This window comes from Microchirus variegatus (genome assembly GCF_963457635.1).
Source record: "Microchirus variegatus genome assembly, chromosome: 9".
Taxonomy (NCBI): domain Eukaryota; kingdom Metazoa; phylum Chordata; class Actinopteri; order Pleuronectiformes; family Soleidae; genus Microchirus; species Microchirus variegatus.
The window spans coordinates 8,733,967-8,743,337 of NC_139810.1; positions in this window are offsets into that span (position 1 = coordinate 8,733,967).

Genomic DNA, 9,371 nt, shown 5'->3' on the forward strand with positions numbered 1-9,371 from the left:
GTTTGATTCCCGGCTATGCTAGTCCGTAGCCCAATGTGTCCTTGGGCCAAGACACTTGATTCAATTCAATTTTATTTGTGCAGTGCCAAATCATAACAGAGAAACCCAATAGTTCAAACAATGAGCAAACACTAAGCATCAGTGGAGAGAAAAAAACTCTTTTAACAGAAAAAGAAATCTCTGACAGAACTTTCATTGGACCAACAGTTTGTGTCTCAAATACCGTTGCGGTCGATAAATACAGCAAATACCATCGCAGTCCATGCCTACTTCTGGCTCAATGAACAATGAGCATTGACATGAGCGTGATCATGATCCCATTTTTTAATTTCTCTTCACTGAGTTGGTGCGGCAACTGTTTTTGAATGGAAAATAATCTCTAAGGCATCTGCTTACTTGTCATGGTTGTGAGACAGGAGGGAAACATAAGCACAGTGACATGATGTATGTGAGGGAAACATTTTTCTCGTGGTACTCAAATAACCATTCAACCATTCACTGTCACACCGACGGAGACTCCAATTTACCTAATCCACATATTGCATGTTTTTGGACTGTGGGAGGAAGCTGGAGAGCCTGGAGAAAACTCTAAAGTGTGCTCAGGTAAAATATGAATTTGATAAATGAATTAAAACAGTCTAACAGTTTTAACTAAAAGGTTGGGAAAATTCTGGGACAATTTTTTTTTGAGGGGGACCCAAAAATTATCTCCAGTGACCCATCTGTGGGTCCCAACCCGGTCTTTGGGAACCATTGGTATAATTGCTGAGTGCTTTGAATCCACTGGGTCTCAAGTAGCAATTATTTTCATCATTGATGAAACTCCAAATCCAATTTAAGAAGCTAGAAAAATCAGAAAACTTATTTTAATGATTAAAAAAATAAATAAAAAAACGGGACTAGTAATCGTTGCAGCCCAAGCATCCACTGCTTTTCCAAAGAAAAACACCCACTCCCCAGGGGGCTGTGACTCCTTGTCACATATTCCCTTCCGAAATCGAAAGAAAAAAGGCGAATGATTGATGACAGATGAAAGTTTGTCCTCAGTCAGACTTGATCGGACTGGAGATTTGGTGAAACCCAAAGCGCAGCGTCAAGGAAGGAAACCGGAGCGTGCAGCTGTTGATGTTGGAGAAAACCACGCAGCGATTTATCGGAAGCCCGTGCATAAGCCCACCGTGTTAACCTATCTGGTCTTAAAAGACTGAGGATGATGAGGACCATGGTGAAGATGACGATGATGACGATGATGATGATGATGATGATGGTGGTGGTGGTGGTGGTGACAGAGGTTCAGAGAGAATGAGATGGATCAGGAGTGAATCCGTGGATCTGACAGAGATGACATGGCTTTAGTCCTCTGAGGATCCCGCATCTGAACATGATAAATGGTGAGTGAGATTATATATATATGTGTATATATGTGTGTGTGTGTGTATTTATATATGTATATACATATATATACATATACATATAAAAAGGGGTAGGTGATGGATGTATTATATGGATGGATGGATTATATGTAGACATTTGTAGATGTTTTGTGTAAGTCACGCTACAAAACCTCCAAACGGCTGGAAAACAACAGAAAGCAGGCGGTTCTTCTGAATTCAATGTCACTGTTAAATAAAGTTTGTCGCCCTAAAGCCTGGGTATGTTATTGATTATGTATATCCTAATGAACGGTTGATAATAACAATAATAATTAAAAATATATATATATATTCTACATATATGGAACTGAGATGTTTATTAAAAGGCCACTTCGCCCATAATATATACAGGGTTTTTTTTTGTTTTTTTTTTAACTAAATTCCAGAGAAAAACGTGTTATTCGATCATCACAGTGTCTCATTCAACCACAGAGGAAGTTGGGATTGAAAAAGAAAAGGCGATAAAACGAAATGACCACGTCAAACTCACTTCCTTCCTTCAAAAAAGAAAAAAAAAAGAAACACAGTTAAGTAATTCTAATAAATACATTAAAAAAATAGTAAAATGTAATCCAACTCTGTATTAGAATGTGAATTAAACAAACACGACATCATCATCATGGTGATTTTAAGTTTGTTCTTCACTTGCTCGTCCATGTGGGGAAAAAAATGGGTGAAACAGCCCCACAGAAATGTCTTTTTTTTTATATATATATATTTTTTTTTTCAGAAAAATAATTTGTAAAATATTTTACTTTTTTAATTGTTTTAAAACATTTAAAAAATATGTTTTTTCAAACAAAATTTCAATCATTTTTAAAAACATTTTGTTGTTTTTGGTGTGTGTGTATAAACATAAAACCTTTTACATCCTTTTTTATTTCATGTTGTGATATCGGCACAAAACTGTTTCTGTCGTGTTCAGGCAAAGACTTCAGAGGAATTGTTATTGTGAAAATGGCAATAATTATCTTAATTAAATCATCAAAATATAGTGTGTGATGGTATTGATGAAGACATGATGTTAACTATGTCAGAGATAAAGCAGCTTAAACACCTGCATTTTTAACACGATTTAACTGTTATATAATGAATATTTGTTAAGCCAAAAGTGTGTGAATGATTTAATGACAGTAGTCTTGAAAGGCCAAAAAGGTAGTGAAGGAGTGATCATCCACTAGGGGGCAGAATACAGGTATCAGTTCAGGTTTTAAAGGAAATAATTGATGTGATGATAAGATACAGGTCTCAGAAACTTGTGTAGCAAATATGATACACATGGTTTTATAGGGTTTAAGGTCTAATATGTCACTGATAATAAAAGTGTAACTTGTTGGTCAATGTGGTGTTGTTTTTATTTTAATGTTATATAATTGCACACTGAATTAATCTTTCCTATAGTTTTTCCGTTTGTGTGGTGTAAAGCACATCAAGAATACTTATTATTAAGATTAAAACCTAATGATTCATTTACATTTTTTATTGAACATAATTTATTCACACAAATATATTGTGTTTTCACACATGTAATAATACATTTGAACGTATAACTAAATTAGTTTTCTGTTTTTCTTTTGAATATCTTTATTTTGTGGATACCAAACTGATTTGTTGGGAAAATGATAACTGTTTGTTAGTCATAGCCATGGTTTGCGGTGTTTATAAGTGTTAATAAACTTGTGTGTGTGGACGTTTTGTTGCACCTTGTCTCTCTTGCAGTGTCTGACCGGTTGTCTACTCCGCAGTCTCCTGGTGCTTCTCATGTTGGCTGACACCTGCGCTAAACGTGGATGCAACTATAAAGAGATACTGGACTCGTACAGAGCTGTTATCTTTGTCCGGCTACAGAATCTGGTATGAAGACATGGTTCACGATTGTAACAAGTAGATGTCAGTTGAATGTCTTCTTCAGTCCCTTCTGTCTGAATTGTTAGTGTATAGATTCATGCTGCGTTCCATTTGTAATCGGAACTCAGAATTTCTGAGGTCAAACACTACTACTTTTGCCATTAATGGCAGTTCATATTTGTGTTTCTGTTAATTTTTCTATCCGTAGACATGTTGTGCTGTTTTGCGTCAGATAGCGCGTGTATATTTTTTGGACTTCTCTCTGGAACGCTCTAAGTTCCCATAAATGGAACACAGCATTACATTTAGATGTTAATAGGTTACTGCCTTCAATCGGTTGGGGGATTGGTCTGTTTTTCATGCTGGGACCCCGGGGGTCATCAAACTCTCTTTAAATGCCTGTGTGGCTGTGATGCAGTCATACTTATTTTAATGATATTTGGTGATATCATTGTCCACAATAGACAGTTTGTCACTTTATTATAGAGCCGTTGTAATGGAACATGTTAACAATAAGAGATGATAGCCTGCCTGCTAGTGGTCACTGTAGCAGCCTCATCCTATTTATCTCTCTCTGTGTGTTTTGTGTATCTTTTTTTCTTTTGGTGCCAGACAATTTAAATGTCAATCTATGATTTTTTATTTTTCAGAATTTGACAGATTCATTTAACTCCTCCAAAGACAGAGATCCCTGTCCTTCAGGAAAGGTAAATATTACTATATACCCTGCACTCTTTCAAGTGCATGTAAAGTGATGAATATGATCTCTTCTGACTTGTCACACAATGAGTGGTTACTCATTTACTATGATTAAACGTTTCTCACACACATGTTTTGTACAGCAGTCTTAATGAGGACAATAATAGGAATAATGGATTCCTTAGCTCCTTACCATAATCTAATCATCATGCCTAACCCTAACCGTTAACCTAAACAAAATTCTAACCTCGACTCTAAAACCAAGTCTTAAGACTTAAAAGGCCTTTTAAATGTGTCAGAACCAGTCAAAATGTCCCCACAAAGAGGTTCAAAAACAGATTCTGTATTATCCGTATAATATATATGGTGTTGAGGCTACCCCCGCTGAGATCCTATCAAACTTCTTAATTACAAATAAAACACAGAACACTGTGTAGACCTGACCACTATGTTGAAATTGTGCAATTCAAGCTGATTCCCTGTCAGAGCTTGTTGCAGTGACCTGGGTTTGAATGTACCCGTGGTCCTTTCCTGTGTGTGTGTGTGTGTGTGTGTGTGTGTGTGTGTGTGTGTGTGTGTGTGTGTGTGTGTGTGTGTGTGTCCAAATTTCCCACTTTACTGTCCTGCCCATTAATGCCCAAAAATATCTTTAAAAGTCTTAAGCTTCTTAAATTAGTATCATTCATGTGATTAGTGCCTCTGCAAATAATCATGGAGAGGCATTGCTGCGTCAAACTGGCAAGGGAATTCATTTGTTTACAGTGCTAAACAGTGGTGTGCACAGGTAGACACTAGGTGGTGCTATATCACCTGCCCTTTGCCCTGTGGACCAAGCCAGTGCCCTTGTGAACGTTATTTGTTGTTGTTGTTGTTGTTTTTTTAAACAGTGCATGTGTATGCTCAACACTTAAAAGCGTGTGATAACATTGCCCCAAGTAATATGCCCCCTCCTCGTCCACCGCACACACCTCCCTTGCTTTGTCAACGTGAACGCGCAGAGCTGACACAAGCGGAGACGCGTCCCATTAACCAGGTAACACATAAATAAATCGAGTCGAGAGTATTGTTTGGATCCTAAGCCTCAGTTGCCAAGTTATAACTTGCATTTATTTGTCTCTGTTGTGAAGTAGTCTGTCTTAACGCCACACAGCTGAGCATAAATTAGCCGACTGCCCACCTGCCCAAATCACTAAGAGATATGAGATAACTATGTCGGTAGAGTTTGTCATTGGTACAGCATGTGAATCTATCAGTATCCTTAAGATGAATATTTAGTATTGTGTAGGTTTACATTAGGCTACATCATTAACACTTGTAGTAATTTATTTTCTAAATGACAAACAGAAAAATTTGCATGGTGCCTTGTTGTAATGTAACCAAACAGTCTTATTCATACTGTTGGTCGCTTTTCATTTAACAATTGCAGCATAATGCCTAGAAAGGAGAGAATAAGAAAGGGAAAGAGATAGGGAGCTACAGCAGACATCCAAATAAATCATTCTGAGGTCATCAGAATCTTTAAAGACATGGCACCGAGGAGGATTCTGCTTTAGAGAGAGGTAATGCTCCCTCTTCTCTCACTGTTTTTTTTTTTTTTTAATTTCACACTGCTATAATAAGGCAGTTGGTAGTTCCACATAATAATAATAATAATGATAACGGATTTATAAAGCCTCAAGGTAGCTGTACCGCTGTACAAGTAAGAAAAACATGCATCCACATGCCGCACAAGGTGCCCTTATTTTTCACTGAGCACCTGCCCCCCAAAATGTCTGTGCACGCCACTGGTGCTAAGTAATGGTGTTTAGTTGGATTGTATCAATAATAATATATCAACGTTGGGATGATGATATTTTGCTGTATCAGTAATTTGTCTCAGTCCTAATCTATAATTTGCTGCATTATTTGAGTTAAATCTCTCCATCCTTCCACTGCAGGCTCGTCGCATCCTAGTCTCAATCTATGCTCTGACACAGCAGCTTCGCTGTCAGATCGGCGGTGAGCAGCAGTCTGACGTGGAGAAGCCAGTGGAGAGGATGGAGCAGCTCATTGTTCACAACTGCCGCCCTCGTGATCTGGTGAGGAGTTCAAAGACTTTCTCTTATTAAGTTATCGAGGGATTTGTTTTCAGTTTTACTGCAATGAACAAACAAATCAGCACAGTCACACGTTGGAATAACAACCTACAGTAGTTCTTATAGAGCTCCAGATGTCACATGTTTGCTCACAGTGCCATGTTGACAGGCAAATGATCCCAATATCAGAATCGATCATCACAAGCATGATTATTCTACAAAACGACCCAAATGAAAATAAAACCATTCTCCAAATGAACCATGCCATAATAATTGTTGTTCAACAATGTTTGAAGTGCTGCTGACACAAACTGAGGATGAATCCCTGTCCTACAGGAAAGGTAAATATTACTAAATACCCTGCACTCTTTCAAGTGCATGTAAAGTGATGAATATGATCTATTAGGACTTGTTACACAACGAGTGGTTACTCACCACTTGTCAAAATTAAAAGATTTAAAAAGGGTTCTCACACACGTTTTGTACAGCAGTCTTAAGGAGGACACTAACTGAGTGTATTGTTCGGCTCCTAAGCCTCAGTTGCCAAGCTATAACTTGCATTTATTTGTCTCTGTTGTGAAGTAGCCTGTCTCAACGCCACACTCTCGGCGTGTGTGTGCACATGCTATCAGTGACGAGTTGCACCGTCACACCCGGCAACAAGAAATACTATTTACTGATTGGCTGATCGGTTGCTAATTCAAGTATGAATGGACTATGCAGAGCAATCTGCCTTTGCATCATCCATTCATAGATTACTGAAGCGCAGAAAAGGTCTTTTCACAGAGATATGCAAATGGTAACAGTACATCGGTTGCAGTGTTTGACAGTGCTGCGTACTCTGTTGCTACTGACGACCAGAACTCTTCCAGTGCGCATGCCGAGAAAGCAACGTGTTAATGTGCGGTCAGAGAGAGATCTAGCAGGGCGTCCTGCAGATCTGATGGCAGGTGATGCGTGGTGGTGGTGGTGAAAGGCTAGTGTATCCATTCGTTCTTTTCCGGACAACCGCTCGCCATCCTTCTAACGTCCGGTCAGATGCTACATTAATTTTGATTAAAAATATTAATAATAAAAAAAAAATATATATATTTTTTTTTCCAAAATGATTTGGCAACCCCCAGAAATCATCTCGCGACCCCAATTGAAGTTGGGACCCCAAGGTTGAGAATGGCTGCAGTACAGTATATGCTTATTAGATAATATGGATGTGAACAGTGCCGTTGCCCGCCAAAAGGGAGTTCTTGATTAAATCAAAAACACAAAACGTCACTCGTCCTTTTTTCAGCAACTGGCCATAAAATCCTCCTATTATGTCACAGAGACTCAGGAATAATATAAATATAACATACTGAACTCACCAACAACAGTACAGCCAAAATATTTGCATTAAAAAAAAGTCTTTTGCAGACTGACATTCATTTTAATGTTTAGAAATCATGTTTTAAATCATGTGTCTACCACCATCTACCAATCATTGCAGTCAGTGGAGTTTCAGCTGCCAAGCAACCACGGGTTGCCAGTTATGTCAGGAAAAAGAAATGGTGTTTTGGTGTTTGTTTTTGGCCACATTCTTACATATGGCGCCTTTAAAATCATTTTGGCAATTAAGTGAGGCAAATATAATGGCCATTATATAGAAAAACCAGTCAAACTAGTATATGTTATTCTTGAAAAAACAATAGAGCTACAGCAGGTGCAGATCAATACCTTCTTAGAATTTGTCAAGTGTTGCACTGAAAACAAGAAAACTAGTAACTGGTACAGTGCACCCCTAAGGAAAACAACAGTACATGAAATCTGGAAATAATACAGTATGTATTATATAATATACTGTATATGAAAAAAATGTATATCATTATGTATGGAGATAGCAAGCAAACACGTGCATTAAATCTATGTTATACTGACATAATTTAATTACTTATCAGGTGCATTATCCTGCATGCATATTGAATTATTTTTTATTTTTCAGGGTTGTATGGAAAATTGCCCAGATATAATGTGATATATGTGTTTGTATGTTTTGTACTTTCTCGCCAACTACTATACACTTATTTGTGTTGGTCAGTTCATCAGTCTTATTTCCTGTTTTTATAGATAGTGAAATATAAGATGAAAGATCAAATAAAGCAGAACAATATGGTTGTATGTTTTTAGGGGAAGAGAATGTCCTGTTCATCCGTCAAGAAAATATGGGGAAAGAAGAGAAAGAGGAACAGGATAATCAAAGTCATCGGGACACTGATCACGTGTTGGCAGAAACTTCAGAGTGTCTTTGCTCAGTCAAAGTAGCTCGCGTTGCTCCTTCTGTTGAAGATGTCACACAGACTATGCTAAAAAGACATGACTTTAGTTCTTTTTTTTCTTACTTAAATGTTCATCATCAAAGTTCCAGAGCTCCTTGTTGTGTCTTGTCAACCACAGATAAGCTGAAAATACCCACAACGCTTTGAAATAATCTCAGAAATGGCCACGTTAACAACTGTGCCATGTTTGTGTGTTTCAAAATTGTTCTTCATTGTGTGCATGATATGCTCCTTTGTCTGTTGTGGAACCACAAAATAATACAAATTGATGTCACATATATTGCATATAATTAATATTGTTACTGACATTGTGTCTTTCAATGACAACAAATGTTCATATACATGCCATATACTCACTCAGAGCCAGTATTTTTCATATAACCACCTAAAACTGGGTTGTACACACTCAAAAACAGAAGTACTGACGTGCACCTAAAATGGTACTTGTCACTGTCACAACTTTGTACCCATTCTGAAAGTCAATCTTTGTATCAGATTGTACCAGTACAATTCCGTTCCCTAATATGCAAATGAACCTTCACAACAGGTTGTTTTTCTGGGCTCATGAAGAGTTTTCTTTTGAAGTGTGACAATACACTGTAAATGCACTCTAAAATAAAACATCTACTTTTTATGATCTGATCTGATGATATGATTACAGTTATTACCTTATTACCGTATGTTATTTCTTTTAAAGGTAATCCAATGCAATAATGACCATCAACCAGTTTAACAGATAACAGAGTCCAAATCTACTTCTTGGTCATCTTTAGTGCACTCAGGAAAAGTCCATTCTAACATCTAACTGGAGCCAAAAGGGTTCTCCTATGAGGTCAAGCCGAAGAACCTTATATAGTTCTACTTAGCACTAAAATATGTTGTGTTTTTATGAGAAACGTCTTTGACAATTTTTGTCTCTAAAAAGAGAAGCGCAACGAAGCGGAACTGTCCCAGTCGAGCTCTGTTTCTATTCGGACGCCTTTGCACGCTGCACAGCCTCGACAAAA